Genomic DNA, 15642 nt, shown 5'->3' with positions numbered 1-15642 from the left:
AGAGGCGTTAAGTGCGTGCATGCGTGTGTGTCTGTACTTTGTTATTGATGCTACTTGGTGACATCTAATAAGTAAATGTTTAGGTCTATAGATACTATTTAAGAAAATGTATGTTTACTTCTTTCAAGTGTGGAATTTCTGACTCTGTTTTTCCTGACGTGCACACTCCAGGCCTAGGCACCCTTGTTCCGCGGGCTGTGTTTGGTGCCGTGACCTCCCTTGCAGGTGCCCATGCCCTTTGCGTCCATGTGGCCTCCTTTTCCCACGCTGGTACCCTTCAGCCACACAGGGCTGTTTCTGCCGTGCCCACACTCCACTCGCCCACCTCCCACCCATCAAAACACGCATGCCCCCTTCCAAAGGGATAATTACCTTTCCTCAGTTCTGTGAAGACAGAGCTGCATGGGAAGTCAGGAAAGCGGAAGTCTAAGTGGACTCCGTCACTAATGAGCCAGATCACTCGGCAAATGATTTCCCATTTCTCAACCCTGCTTTCCATCCTTGTTTAAGGGACACCTTCCAGGGGTCTCCAAACTTTTTACACAGGGGGCCAGTTCACTGTCCCTCAGACCATTGGAGGGCTACCAAATACAGTGGTCCTCTCACTGACCACCAATGAAAGAGGTGCCCCTTCCAGAAGTGCAGTGGGGGCTGGATAAATGGCCTCAGGGGGCCACATTGCAGCCCGCGGGCCATAGTTTGGGGATGCCTGCTAGACCCTTACGCTCACAGCGCTGGCTGTGCGAGTCCATGCTCAGTGTCCATGCACTGGTTGCTTTGAGTCTAGGTATGTAACCACGTGTACTGGGTGGATATTTTTTCTCCTTGGACAAGCTAATTCATCCTTCTCGGTGAGTCCTTCAGGAACAGTCATCAGTTGTTACTTGGTGACTGTCTACTTAGCAAGCGTACTTGACTCAAAAGAACCGCTGAGCTAAATCCAGCCCGTGACTTGCTACTCAGGGAAGACTTACGGGATCCAATCTTGACCTACTTCATAATATATTCTTAAGCATATCGGGCAGGTCCCCTATTTTAAGCTCTGATTCTGTGTTTAGTGCTTTCCTGACTTTGAGTATTAATATTGATATTAATAATATTGCTAATAATAATATTGATATTTACATGGAAACAAATAAAAGACCTCAGAATTCACTACCGCTTAGAGTGTTCGAGTTTTCCTTCGTCCTTCCCTCCCTCCCTCTGCTGTTGGCTGATCCCCTGATGAGGGGAGCCCGGGGCAAGCATCCTGTTTTCCTGCCTGCCTCTAAGATCAGCCATTAGAACACATCCAGTGAACAGTTAGCCGCCAACCACCACACCTGCTTTTGAAAAGACATTCACTGGAAGTCCTCAGGGCTCCTCTTCATGGAGCAAGAGACTGATTCAGATAGGTCCTACATCACACTGTTCTTTCCCATAGGGCTTCTTGCTCCATTTTTAACCCCGGAGTGACCTCTTTGGGTATTATGTCCCCTCTCCTTACTAGCCATTACGTCTGCAGTCATAAGAGGTCCTGGCTCCTGATGGGGTTGTGAGCACAGTCAGCCACCATGCCACCTGTGCCAGCAAGGTGGTGACGCCTCTCTCCGGACCTGCTCCTCTCCCTGGCTTCTCCGAGCCTGGCCTTTTCCGGTCCTCTCTGTCCTGCCGTTCTCTGCCTTCACTGGTCACCTCCACCCTCCCCTCTGTCCGCCCGCGCCGTCAAGGCCTGTGCTCCGCAGGGCTCCCCTCAGCCCTCTTCTTTCTCCAGTCTCGCAGCCAACAAGCCACAATCTGCCCAATGCCTGTGTTCAAATTGTTAAGTTAAATATAGTCGCGAACATTAAAACACTGGGAACCTTGAACTTCTGGCTACTTCTGACAAAATAAAACAGGAGATCTAGTGGTGCTGGGCCGGATTTTGGAATGGCAGCGGCCATCTCAAGCGAGGTGCAGCCCCTCTTTGGAGGGACTGTGCGCTGTCCTCCTCCCCAGAGTCCCCCAGCCCTAGGCTGCGCAATGCGCCCCCACCCTCGCCCCTCACCCCTCCACTGCGTCTGTGTGGTTGAGCGGCGACCTCTGCTCTACACACCTGCCTGTTTCATGGACTCTCATGCCCTTCCCACCTTATCACTGCTCACACACCAGTGATAGCCACGCGCTTCTCCAGCTTGGCTGTGCGCCACGCTGCTCTCACACTCACTAGTACTCATGACACGCCGGACTTATGTTGGCCGTCTTCTATGCATTGTTCAATACTATCTTCCTAAAAGCTCTCTGAGGTGGATATTACAATATTATTCCTATTTTGCACATGAGAACATGAGACTCTTATGAGGTACTTTGCCTAAAGGCATGCAGCTAATAAGTGGGGCTCAGATTCAAGACCAGGGGTAGTTGACACCAAAGGCCATGCTTACCCATGGGTACCATCTCTGGGGAGTTCCAGGGGGATGTTAGGGGCCCCTCTGCATGGGATGCTCACTTCAACTGGCCTTTTCCTCAGTGACCCCATCTCTCTTCGTGGTTCATGATGCTGGTTAGTGACATCATCCTCATTCCTGAAGCCACAAGTCCCACTGCCCTCCCTCCTCTCTCTCCTCTCTCTGTCCTCACCCAGGAGTGGACTCATTAACCCTTTTTCAGACTGTTGCAGCAACCTCCCACCCGGCCTACATGCCTCAGTGAGTCCTGGTTGGATTAAGAAGCCGATGCACCCTATCCAATGAATGAGAGAAATGGGCAAAGAGAATGGAGTGGGGCATCATGGAGAAAGACCGTGCTCTGTGGAGCCAACTTTTAAATCCTTACTCTGTCATTCATGAGCTAGGCGACCCTGGCGAGCTTTTTTTTTTAAACCCCTCTAAATCTTACTCCCCTTGTCTATAAAGTGATATCAATATGTACCTTCTGGGTTATTGTGAACATAAGAGTACTAAGTATACTGGCAAGAACATACTGTAGTTGGTCTTAATACCTACTAATTAATTTACAAAAGTCACTCCACAAGGCAGGAAGTGCCAAACGAGTAACAGAGTCATGGGGGTCCAGGGATGCAGAGAACACTGAAGGACAATGGAAGAGCTTCGCAGGACACAGACGGGAGAAGGCACGGGAGGAGAATACAGCAGGGGACCACCATATGTGCAAAGGCCAGGGGGTAGGAATCCTCCTGGTGTTTTCTGTGGACAAAGAGCTACCACTCCAGTTAACAGCCCTCACTCTTACCTTTATCTGAGCACACTCTATTTCTTAAGACAGGAATTTGAAATTAGAACTCAACTGCTAAAAGGATGTAAAGAACACAAGAAAAATGTAGAAACTAAAAAATATACTTCTAAGAAATGGCTGGGTCAAAGTAGAAATAAAAGCAGAGATCAAAAATGTATACAAACAAATGAGAATGACAACACATGTCAAAACTTCTGGCATGTAGCAAAAGCAGTAATAAGAGAGATGTGTACTGTATTTCCCCATGAATAAGACTCACCCTTTTCCAAAAAATTTGGGGTCTAAAAGCTGGATGCATCTTATACAGTGGTTGTGGCATTTCAAATGCTATAGATGGAACTGAGGACGAGGCAATATATGAAGACAGTGATTCGTCAGTCACAGATGAGGACAAGCTAATGGATGGGAGTTTTGACAATGATGAGAAGTTGTATGAATTTTATGATGAATAAAACTTGAGTTCAATAACTTTATGTAATACTTTTTTTTTCCAAATTTCAGGCCCCAAAATTAAGGTGTGGCTTATACATGGGAGATTCTTATATATGGGGGGAATATGGGGTATCATTACAAGCTTGTACTGAGAAATGAGTGATCCCAAGTAAACAACCTAACACCACATCTGAAAGAACTTAAAAAAGAACAAAGGAAACCCAAAGTCAGCAGAAGAAAGAACATAATAAAAATTAGAGCAGAACTAAATGCAACAGAGAACAAAAAAAAAACTATAAAAAACAATACAACAAAGAGCTGGTTCTTTGAAGAGATCAATAAAATTAACAAACCCCTGGCTAGACTCGCTAAGGAAAAAAAAAAAAAGAACTCATAAACAAAAAATCCAAAATAAAAGAGGACAAATTACTACAGATGTCAAACATATACAAAGAATCATATTAGAATACTATGAAAGATTATATGCCACCAAATTCAGCAATCTAGAAGAAATGGATAAGTTCCTAGAACTGTACAATCTTCCTAGACTGAGTCATGAAGAAGTGGAAAGCCAAAATAGATGCATAAGCAGGGAGAAAATAGAAATAACTATCAAAAACTTAAACAAATTACATATAAGAAAACATAGGTACTAACCTTATGGACTTTGGTTGTAGAGAACAATTTATGAATTTGACCCCAAATGCAAGGGAAGTAAAGGCAACAATAAATGAATGGGACTATATCAAACTAAAAGCTGCACAGCAGAAGAAACCAGCAACAAAACAAAAAGGCAGCCAACCAAATGGAAGATGATGTTCACAAACAACAGCTCTGACAAGGGGTTAATATCCAAAATATATAAAAAACTCACAAAGCTCAACAGTAAACAAACAAACAATCCAATTAAAAAATGGGGAGAGGACCTGAACAGATACTTTTTCCATGAAGACATACAAACAACAAATAGATATATGAGAAGATGCTCATCTTCACCAACTATTAGAGAAATGCAAATCAAAACCACAATGGGATATCAACTCACGCCTGTTAGACTTGCTGTTGTTAACAAGATGGGTAATAACAAGTATTGAAGAGGCTGTGAGAAAAAGGAGCACTCTTTCACTGCTGGTGGGAATGTGAACTGGTACAGTCATTATGGAAGACAGTATGGTGGTTCCTCAAAAAATTAAGAATAGAACTACCATATGACCCAGCAATCCCTCTACATTGGTACGTAAAGACACATGCACCCCCCCCCCCCCATGTTCATCGCAGCATTATTCACAGTGGCCAAGACGTGGAAACAACCAAAGTGTCCCTCGATAGAGATTGGATAAAGAGGACATGGTACGTATCTACAATGGAATACTACTCAGCCACAAGAAATGACAACAAGGATGAACATTGAGAACATTATACTGAGTGAAATAAGTAAATCATAAAAAGCTAAGAACTACATGATTTCACACGTAGGAGGATATAAAGCTGAGACTCATAGACATAGATAAAAGTGAAGTGGTTACGGGGGGATGAGTGTGGGGGGCAGGAAAATAAAGAGGGACAAATATAAGGTGACGAATAATGATTGACTTTGGGTGATGGGCCCACAACACAATCAACAGTTCCAATGCTATAGAGATATTTACCTGAAACCTATGTACTCTTATTGTTCAGTGTCACCCCCATTAAGTTCAATTTTCTATATAAAAAAAATATAGGGATTTGTGTTTGGTTTTGGTTGGATATAGGGATTAGTGGGTAGTTTAAAGGTAAAATAGCAAAGGCATTAGAAACAGAGCTAAGAATTTTGCATCATGTCCTGCAAAGGAAGACACTGGAGGTTTTGAATAGGGAGAATTAATCAGGATTTGGAGAAACAGCCTAGATCAATATCCCTTTTTATTTTGACCCAATTCATACAAGTACCTTACTTCCTGCCAGTTGAACCAGACTTGCTTTCACTAGAAGGAAATGAGATACAGGAATGTTCTAACAGCCAACTTTTTAATGCTTTGGGAATTGACATACAGAAAGCTTCTTACTAAATTCAGAGTGAGTGTTTAACAAAGACCATGCTGGGTAGTTGTTAAAATATTTTAAAAAGTAATATTTCAAAATATCAAGCTGAGATGTTATGAGCACTAAAATAAATCCTTGAGGATTTCAATCACTTTGCATATTTATTAATTTGATTAGGGCTTAAATATATCTTGTTTCTAAAATTAAGTTTTTGACAATGCTTTGGAATTGCCTATCTATATATCTATCATCATCTACTTACCTATTTCTCTATTATTTTCTTTTTTCTGCAGTGGCCTTTATCACAAAGTGGCTGTTATAGCCACTCATTCAATCCATGACCCTTGGGATGACGCCAAGGGAGGACATTGCTAAATTTTAAACATAAATATTACTAATGAGAACTGACACCTGGAGCCTATTAATGCTTTGCCACCACCAGCCTCCAGCCCTGGACCGTCCCCCACCCCCTCAAAATACAACGCTGCTCAGATGGTTCATTTCAATCTTGAGGGCATGGGATGTAAGGGTCTTGAGCGTGACGGATGCCTGCGCCCCCAAGGGTGGCCTTTGATCCAGAAGCAGGCAGGCAGCTGCCTCAGGAAGAGGCTGCTCAGTGTCCAGGGTGTTGTGCCATTCTACCCCTGCCCCTGAGGAACCTGGAGCCACCGTGCGTGGTGGGGGGCATGGTTAAACACGGCCTCCACCAGCATTTTGGTTCATGGACCTGGTTAACTTTGTTCATCTTCCCATGGCCTGTCTGTGGGTGGGAATTGAGGGACACTGGGAGCTGAAACACGAACTTCAAGCATTGGGGTTTGCTTGGAGTCATGCCAAGGCTGAGCTTTTACTTTCATATATGTTCTCCTGATTTATGCGCTCTTGACGTTCTTTGGTTTTTGAGGTTTGAGGTTAAAAGGAGAACAGTAACAAAATAAAAGTGATCAACAAGAAGACTTGATATTGTAGAAATATAAGCTGGAAGTAATCTCTGTAGATCATTTTAGTCCAGCTCTCTACTTTTATTTAGGATGCACGATATTTAGGATATGACAATCACATATATGCTCCCTTTATAATCAATTTCAAGAGGTAACATTCTATAATTCCACAACCAATTTCTTTTTTTTGTGTGTGTGAATGAGACAGAGAAGACAGAGACAGATAGAGGAACAGATAGGGACAGAGAGACAGGAAGGGAGAGAGATGAGAAGTATCAATTCTTTGTTGTGGCACCTTAATTGTTCATTGATTGCTTTCTCATAAGTGCCTTGATGGGGGAAGGCTACAGCAGAGCGAGTGACCCCTTGCTGAAGCCAGTGACCTTGGGTTCAAGATGGTGAGCCTTGCTCAAACCAGATGAGCCCACTCTCAAGCCAGTGACCTCGGGGTTTCGAACCTGGGTCCTCCACGTCCCAGTCCAACACTCTATCCACTGCGCCACTGCCTGGTTAGGTCCACGAGCAAATTCTTAAGGAAAATTGAACCTTTCAATTCATAAAGATCTCACAATTGTCAATCAAACAATAGATGGTCAGTTGACATAAATTTGTTCTACTCTCACTGTATGTCAGGAATTGTGCTAGGCATGTAGCAATAGCTTTTTTTCCTTTGGAGAAATGAAAATGAGCTGTTATTCTCAATCTTCTTGGCACTAAAGCCCAAGATGCTTGTTACTATTGTGTCTATCGTCCACCTGCTCCCCTCCAGACACATGCGCTACCTAGATGCACTTCAAAAACCCAGTCAATCAGTAAAGAGCATTGATAAATTATACATTTAAAAAATATTTTTCATCAATCCTATTTCTAGCCCCTTAATCATGTTCATACTATTTTAAACTCTTGAAAACTGATGCAAACACCGTTCTTTTAGGTGAGTAATAAATAACTCATTCAATTTATAATTTAATCTCATTTTGTTACAGGTCAAATACATGGCACTTTTGTGGAAAAACCCTGCATTTGAAAGTCCAAAATAATTTTGCCCATACCTCTTCATTCGTAGAGTATTTACTTCATATGATAAAGAGACCAGACACGGAGTTGCCAGACTCCTTATCCAACATTTCTTATTTAACCAACGATTCTTATATAACCAGAGACATTTTATCCATCCATCCACTCCTACTGTGTGCTACCATGCACCTACTGTGGTAGGTACTGGAAACACAAAGACAAATCTAGACGACAAGCAGTTTCCGCCAAGCCAGAAGAAAATGGAAACCACATTTAAATATGCAAGGTAAAGAAAATATGAACCAAAGGTTTTCTATCTAGCAAAAGCGACCTTCAAGTACAAACAAACGCACTGTTTTTCACTTCTGAGAACTGAGGGAATATTGGTTCTATGACCCTTTTCTGAAGATTCAATTAGAAAACAAGACAGCTGAAACAGACAACCTAAGAACTTGTGAGGGGGCCCTGGCCGGTTGGCTCAGAGGTAGAGCGTCGGCCTGGCGTGCGGAGGACCCGGGTTTGATTCCCGGCCAGGGCACACAGGAAAAGCGCCTATTTGCTTCTCCACCCCTCCGCTGCGCTTTCCTCTCTGTCTCTCTCTTCCCCTCCCGCAGCCGAGGCTCCATTGGAGCAAGGATGGCCCGGGCGCTGGGGATGGCTCTGTGGCCTCTGCCTCAGGCGCTAGAGTGGCTCTGGTCACAACATGGCGATGCCCAGGATGGGCGGAGCATCGCCCCCTGGTGGGCAGAGCGTCGCCCCATGGTGGGCGTGCCGGGTGGATCCCGATCAGGCGCATGCGGGAGTCTGTCTGACTGTCTCTCCCTGTTTCCAGCTTCAGAAAAATGAAAAAAAAAAAAAAAAAAAAAAAAAGAACTTGTGAGGGTCATGAAACACCTAGTTTTGATAAAATAAGGCTTCAAATGAAGAGATTATGGTATATGATGGCTGCAGCTGCTGAGAACATAGGTATATTGTAACTTCAAAGGGGGTAAGGGAGAAAGGGAAGGGTATGTTATATATTTAAATTTAAACAAATTTTCAAGTACATTTGATATTCAGTGTAATCTTAGTTTCAGGTGGACAGCACAGTGTGGTGAGCCAGTTCTACACCAGATGTTTCTATAGCCACGGAAGAGACCGCATGACCGACCCAGCACACTGTTCTCACTAACGGTATCGACGTCGGTACCTGTTTCAAGCGGTGTTGTGTATGACGTGGAGTCAGTTAAATGTATAACCGTCATTCAAGGCTCAGCCACAGGGCCTTCCTTAATCCCACAAGGAAGAAGAAACCTTCTCCTTCTTTGGCTTCCCATTATATAATTCTTTCATGACCCATAGTCATTTCTAGTGTTCATTACAGTGATTCAGTGCAAGCTGGGTTTTTCTCAAGCACCATGACGATGAGCTTCTGTGGTTGGCATAGTGCTAGGCCTATCAGTCTGGCCTGGAAATGTTTCGTGTGAATAAAGAAAATGATTTATTTAGAAGAAACTTAGCAGGTACGGAGATGAAACATTGATACCGCTAAGAAATTTCATACTGAATCCATGTTTTCTTTCCCCCCAGACTGAACAACACCTGAAGGACAGAGTGTTTTAGTTAATAACGCTTCTGCATTAAGTTGTAAATCGGTCCTGTCCCCTGGGGATTTTTTCCTTTTGGTCCAGATAGGTAGTGTGGAAATAGCTCCCAAAGGCCCCTAACTTTAGTTTTCTGAAGGTAGTTCTTGCCTATGGAGCTGTCTGACAAGCCTTATAACCCATAATTAGCTACCCACAAAAAGCAATTACACCATTACTAATTACCTGCCCACACCTTCCTTGTACACAAAGCAAGCTACCTTGCACATGATGTAGGGAGGCTGAGCGTTCACCCTGCGCCTGCGGCCCAGCCGAGCGCACGTGCCTGCAAGCAGGCGGCCCTCCCGAGAGGCGGCATCAGCCAGCTGGTCTCAGACCAAAACGCAAGGCAAGGCTTCCTTCTGCTTGGCAGACTGCCCTGGTGAATTAGTTTCAATTGAAAACATAACTTAAAATCCCACCCAACAAGAGTCTTGCTGGATAAAGGGATCAAGTCTCGCCGGAGGTCTGGAGAGAAAACAGTATCCCTAGCTAAGTCTAGACATGCAGAACATTGGGTTCAGGTCCACGTTTTACAACAAGTTCTGGTCGGAACTAACTGTCTTTGCCATAAAAATAAGTGGGACCAAAACCTCTCTCAAATTATAATGTCATGCCCTTCATTAGACTCTTGTTAGAAATTCTCAAGCAGCCAAGTGGCGGCACAAGGAGTCTTGTAACTTTCTAAGTAAGTCTTCCTTCTCAGAGGGGTTGCAGTGGCTCTCGAGATCCTCGGGAAGAGGACTTGGGGACCTCGGGGGGCTGTGGGGGGCTGGGGGACTGCGGGAAGGGACTGCAGGGGTGTATGTGGGGCTGGGGGACTGTGGGGGGGACTGGAGGACCATGTGGGGGCTGGGGGACCACGGGGGACTGAGTGACCATGAGGGAACAGTGGGGGGGCTGAGGGACTGTGAGGAGACTCAGGGACCGCAGGGGGGGGCTGGGGACCATGAGGGAGGGAAAGCCAAGACAAAGCAGCCATGGAGAAGACGAGAGACCAAGAAAGGGATGACATAAGTGTCCTTCAAGAGCGTACACTAGTGGGTTATGGAACCCAAGGGCTAGCCGCTGCTACCTCAAAGGGAGCAGGGACTCCACATCTCTGTTCCAAAGAAGATTTTCAAATGACTCACTGGAGATTTTACAAATATGAGGGTCTCTAGATGCCGTGCAGTCATGATCAAAGAAAGAAATGAAAGCTCTGCCACCGCCTGTCTGGTCCAATTCATTGCACCTGCTCCATCTGCGCGTGCCCAGTGAGGGCGGCCCCTGGAACCTGGCCCGGCTGGTGCACGAGAACGAGCGATGTACTTTCAGGTCGGACCTGTGGGTTCCAGAATGAAGTCTGCCACCCCGCACAACTGTGGGTCCTAGATCTGTAATTGCGCATCCGAATTCTTAGGGTCAGAAAGTTCTAAATAGATGCAATGGGTAGATCTGTCAGTATCACCTCTAAAACATCTTCCGAATCGAACACCACTAGGGAAGCAGCCGTAGTTAAGGCAGGAAGGTACCACCAGCAGCCCCGCCCCCATCATCACAACTCTCCAGGCAATGGCCTAATACAGTGACTAGGAGCGGACTCTGCAGCCAGGTGGTGACCTGAATCCTGGTCTCACCATTCACAAACCGTGTGATCTTGGGCAAGATACTAATCCACTCCGTGCCTCAGTTTGTCCATCTGCCAAATAGGTGTGAGGGTAACACGGACTTCACAGAATCACTGAGAGGCTCAAGTTGCTTCATGTATGTAAAACATTCAGAAGAATGCCTGGCATGTAATAAGCACTAATTACACAGTAGCGATTAGTGCTAGAGTTTGGAGGTAGGTCATGGCCCTGGGGAAAACATGAGACCACCGAGGTCTCATACTGAGGCCCATCGAGCTGTCACCGACCTCCTATTGCTGTCCCTTCCCTTATTCACGTGTATATAGAGCTGTCACAGGTATCCAAAAAGCATGGGTATTCTGACCCTATGTGGGTGATGGCTTTTAAACATAAGGAAGCATTACTTACATTCTGATTCTTACATTGATCAGTGGATGGATGTTAGTTTTATTATTATATTCCTTTTTGTACATATACAGATGTATTCTTTTGTGTACATCACATATTTTACCAAAACAACAGGATCTGAGAAGTCCTACTTATGAATTAATATAAGATTATATATAATAAAAATGAACTTTTAACATTTAAAAATATCACAGGAGCAGCACTCTGATTACCCCATCGTAGGGTGGGGTCCAAAGGGCCATTAAATGCAGCACTGTCTCGCTTTGCCCAGGAGAACGGGGCTTCGTGGGAATGAGCTATATTAGATAAAATGGGAAGTGGGTGAGATCTGTCTTTGATGCCAGTAGGATCCTTGCCTCACTCCTTCACATTCCTGGTCTCACCTCTCATTCTTATCAAGTCATACCTTCTGGCCAGCACCACCTACCACCCGGTTATATTTGACATCTTCCTAACAGTCGCCTGCCACCAATCATGTCTTCTACAATCCTGTCTCTACACTGCGACCAAGAGGTCCTTTTGAAAATACAAATGTGGCCATGTCACTTCTTGTCTCGAAACTCTTGGATTTCTCTCCATTTCCTTGACAGAGTTAACATGGTGTGGCGTAGCAAAAATTATTCATTGCCTTGAACATCCTTTTCTCCTTCTCTCTTACTAACAGCAGAGGGAGAGCAACTGTGCTCAGCTAAGCAACTGTATTTCCCAGCACCCCCTGGAGCGAGGAATAGCGAGCTGTATGACTAAGTTCTGGCTAAAGAAAGATCAGCCAAAGTTTCAAGGGTGGCACCCAGAAGAGTTCTGTCAGAAGGAAACTGACGCAGGGGGACTATCACCTGTTGCTCTTTGTTTCTCTTTCCGTCTGCTTGACTGGAAGACATGGCAGCCCGTGCTGATGTGGCCACCAGGAGACCTTAAAATGGTCCGATGAAGAGAAGTCCTGTGCTGACGATGGCAGAAGTGGAAGCCAGAATGGGCTCAGGTCACCGATGATGGTTCCTCTATCATGGAGGCAGTTTGGACTGCCTACTCCTGGACTTGTTTTACACGAGAGGAAAATAACCCCTCTATCTTATTTAAACCACTGTTTGGGTGACTGCCATTTCTCACGGCCACGCACGATCTCTAAATAACTTTCGAGGCCTGGTTTGTGCCTGCCTCTTCAGCCTCATCTCCTGCCATGCCGGCTCGCTTTGGTCCCAGCCCTCGGAGACCCACATCGCAAGCAGGCTGCGTTACTTCCCGTTCCCTACACTTGTTATCGCCACCTGCAGTATCTTCGTCCCTTCCTTTGACTAGTTTAATGTCTATTCTCCTCTCCAGTCTTGTCACTTTTGCCAGGGAGGCTTTCCTTTTATCCCACGTCTGGATAACTGCCCTTCCTGCATCCTCTATTTAAACCCTCTACTTCCTAGCTTGCTGGGCAACAACTGTAGCTGACAGGGTGCTTGTCTGCTCCCTACCCTAGGTCTCTGGTTCAGTGTGAGCGTGAGCTCAGTTGTGTCTCCAGTTTTCTAACATCTAACAGGAATCCTGGACCTCAGAGCCAGGATTAAAATCAGTACATGTGTCATGGCGATGAATGAGTGAGTGAGTGAATGAATGAATGAATGAATGGGTGACTAAAACCATATCATGGTGAAAATGATGAACTTTTCCAAATGAGCTACTTCTGACAGGGCTCCTTTGCCCATAAAGAGAGGTCCGAGTGTAGCCCCTGTGAGACAGATGGGTGACCGTGCCTCTGGGTCCCTGGGATCACGTCTGCTGTTTCACGGAAGCTGGAGAAGGTGGCCCGCTTCCAGGTTTGTCTATGCTCTGTCTGCACGCCTCACTTTCCTCCGCCCCCACCCTTCCCACACACCATGGCTTAAAACTAAAGTCAGGATTAGCCTTTCTTCAGAGTTAACATGTCTAATTTAAACCACACACAAGCCAAGGAGTCAGTTTGACTTTTTCGAAGTTGAGTAACGGGTCAGGAGATGGTATCTTCGGCTGCCAGATGCTGCACGGATACCATCAACTCTTTGCGTAAGTCTGACTTTGTTTCCCAGCTTTTATTGTTACTCACATTTTCTTGATAATTTGCCAAAACTTAGCTCCTCTTGGGGATCTGTGTCTTATGGAGAGGCTAAAACCTAGCTGGAGAGATTTTGTGGCCAGGAGTGAATTCTACTGCTTATGATTTACTTGTATGAGTTTGGGAGTCCAAGTAATTAACACCAAATTGTGACTTAGAATAGAGAACCTGCCCGATTGCCAAAAATTCTTGGGATGTGGCCAAGGAAGGAAATGTCCACACTCAAATAGACTCAACAAATAAAACAGCTGAGTTTCAAGGGTTTGAAAAACCAGTTCTTTCTCTCCCTGACCTTATGTTCTGTCACTGAAACCAGGAGTACTTTCTAAACTTTCTCCTTTGAAGGTATTCAGATGGAATTCCAAAACTATCAAAGAAGGCTTGGGTACCAAGGACCAGAGAAGCTGCACTTCTGAGACTTTTATGTCAACTTAAATGTTTGTGTTTGTTTAAAAATTACTTAAGATATACACATTGAAAACATTTTCATCAGCAGTCACCTACTCCTGCCCCCGTTGGGCAAGCCCATGTCAGAACACACAGAAGTACATGTGATGTTAGGCCGCTGGCCCTACAACTTGTCACCTTCAGGGATCCTAACAGGCACGACGCTCCTCATGACAGAAGGAGCTGCAAAACCTCAATGTCCCCCCGTCTTTGGGAAACAGGGCACAGCGCGCCCGCCGCAACGATCAGGATGGGAAACCAGAATAAAGCGCACACTAAGTGCTCACAGGCCACGGATCAAGGTCATCTGTTCGGTGGCTGTCCAACATTTCTGAATAGACTCCCTCTTTAGACTGTTCTACTATGAGTCCCACCTTTCTTTGGCAGAACCGTGTCAGCATGTCATCTAGAATCCACCAATCGGACACACAACCCCGGGCAGAGTTACACGAGGAAAAAGACGGTGCAGGGGGCCGTGGCTTCGCGCTGGGCTCAGTGGCGGAAGCATTTTCTGTAGTGAGGTTCTGGGAGGAGCTTTTAGAAACTCAGTCATGTGTTTATTTCTCCAGCCCCTTGAACTAGCTGACATTGCAGAGTTTTTGAGTAGGTTCTCTTTTTGCAACAAAAGGCCTCGCTGACCTCCTGTTAGCTCCGGAAACCTCGGTAGTTCTCGGCTTCAGAATACCCTTCGTCCATCCCTAGGTAGTGAGTGGATCGTACTAAGTCTGAGCGGCAGAGAGACCGTGTATGACTCCCCATATAAGCAAAGGACATGTTCGCTACCCCCCCACCCCCACCCCTTTCATGTGTACTCAGAGGACGGGCGCTTTCCCTACTCTTGGAGGAAAACTTGTGATCTCAAGGCTTCTCTACCCAGGAGCTATGGTCACTTTAAGTAATGAACAGGCTTAAATCAGTAATGAGAACACCCAGGAGATGATATTAAACAGATTCCCAAACCTTATCTAGCAGCTTATCCCCTCCTCCCCTCCATCAGCCGATTTCAGCTTCTAGTGGGAAAGGAGCCATGGTTGGTTGCTTCTCCATCTCCTCATCTTCTTACCCTTCCCCCAGAATTTGCTGCCGTGGGAGTGGAAAGCGATAGAAAAAGCATCAACTGAACTGACCAAATAAAATCAGTTTAAACATGGCCAATGTTTAGACCAGAGTGCTGGGAAGCAGCATGGTGGCCCTTTGGAAGCCAGGATCAAGTCTCTCGGTCTTCAGTTCCCTCGTTCTGAGCAGAAACATCTTCAATCTAGCTGGTCACTTGTGGCTCCTGTAGCTTCTGGTGGCCTGGCATTCAGCTCCGGCTCTTTGCTGCTGGGGCCCCGCTGCCTCTCTAGGTGGCTGTGTAGGACAAGCCCGAAGGTGACCTCTCACACTGGATTCCCACCTACTTCCCTTGCCCTGATGAGCTCTACTAGCGTCGGCCAGTCTCAATATAACAGCGCTTTCCCTGCCCTTGCCACCAGAGCACTTAGCTCACATTGTGAGTTGAGATTCTCTGTGTGGACATCAGCCCTCTGCCCCTACGGCCTATTGTAGTCACACAGTAAGCTCTCTCTGTAGCCCCACAGGAGCCCACACCTCCCCCAGGAGTGAGAGGAGGGAGCGGGCATCTCTTTCTAACATCTGGTTAAAGAAATGGAGGACAGGTATGAGTTTTGTTAAACATACAATGCTTTCAAAGTTCAATAAATTGAATCCAACAAACATCTACGCAGTGGGTAGTGAGGCTCTGCGGTGACAGAAATGGATGAAACTTGGTGCTTGTTCCCCGCACAACAGATCCATAAGGGCAAACAAGTGCAGAATAGGATGTATCAGGGAGAAACAGTGAGTCAGTC

General features: G+C 45.6%; 1 long non-coding RNA gene across 1 annotated transcript in view; it reads right to left on the bottom strand.

Moving 5' to 3' along the window:
- The window catches only part of LOC136395953 (uncharacterized), a 310905-nt gene that overhangs the window by 7842 nt on the left and 287421 nt on the right, over positions 1 to 15642 (bottom strand). The window lies entirely within an intron of this gene.

Source organism: Saccopteryx leptura, chromosome 2, assembly GCF_036850995.1.
Source record: "Saccopteryx leptura isolate mSacLep1 chromosome 2, mSacLep1_pri_phased_curated, whole genome shotgun sequence".
In the NCBI taxonomy this organism is placed as follows: Eukaryota; Metazoa; Chordata; class Mammalia; order Chiroptera; family Emballonuridae; genus Saccopteryx; species Saccopteryx leptura.
The sequence above is the reverse complement of the archived record's forward strand: the minus strand, read 5'-3'. Positions and strand labels throughout refer to the sequence as shown.